Source organism: Phocoena sinus, chromosome 2, assembly GCF_008692025.1.
Source record: "Phocoena sinus isolate mPhoSin1 chromosome 2, mPhoSin1.pri, whole genome shotgun sequence".
Taxonomy (NCBI): domain Eukaryota; kingdom Metazoa; phylum Chordata; class Mammalia; order Artiodactyla; family Phocoenidae; genus Phocoena; species Phocoena sinus.
Window position 1 is genome coordinate 87,455,619 of NC_045764.1, and position 761 is coordinate 87,456,379.

Sequence of the window (761 nt, forward strand, 5' to 3'; positions counted from 1 at the left end):
ATAGTCAGGGACTTCTAAGTGGGATGCAGGTCTAAAGAAATCTAAAGACTCCATTACAAAGACAGAACACAGAACTTTTTTAGGAAGTATCAGTGTAATTTGCATCATAAAATTCAGTATCTTTTGTGAGGTTCTTGGGGTAACCTGAAAACGCTGATCATAAAGATTTCCTTATGAACAGAATTTGACAGAAATTATATATATATTTATATATGTATATAAATGAATAAACTGGCAGAAGAAAATAAAGCAGCAGTGCTCACTTCGGCAGCACATATACTAAAATTGGAACAATACAGAGAAGATTAGCATGGCCCCTGTGCAAGGATGACACGCAAATTCGTGAAGCATTCCATATTTTTCATATATGTTGAACCTAAAAAAATGGTACAGATTAACCGGTTTGCAAGGCAGAAACAGAGACACAGATGTAGACAACAAACGTATGGACACCAGGGGGGAACGTTGAGGGGGGGGCGTTGGTGGTGGTGGGATGAATTGGGAGATTGGGATTGACATATATACACTAATATCTATAACACAGATAACTAATAAGAACCTGCTGTATAATAAATTAATTAATTAAATTAAATTTAAAATAAAAAAAAAAAGAAAAGAAAGCAGCAAATCAAGACCTTAAGAGTACCTCTCGTGATACTGTTTAGCTGTGTCATTATTTGGCTGTGAAGAGCTCTGTATGGAGGATTACTAGATAGAGACGTTGATATCCCAGTATCCAAACAGTATACATCCAACGACTA

At 35.7% G+C, this 761-nt stretch overlaps 1 non-coding gene across 1 annotated transcript; it reads left to right on the forward strand.

Annotated features, from left to right (window-relative positions):
- The first annotated feature begins 255 nt into the window (after positions 1-255).
- Positions 256-362, forward strand: LOC116750285. Its single transcript, XR_004348981.1, has one exon. It is a non-coding gene; the product is annotated as a U6 spliceosomal RNA (small nuclear RNA).
- Positions 363-761: the final 399 nt, after the last annotated feature.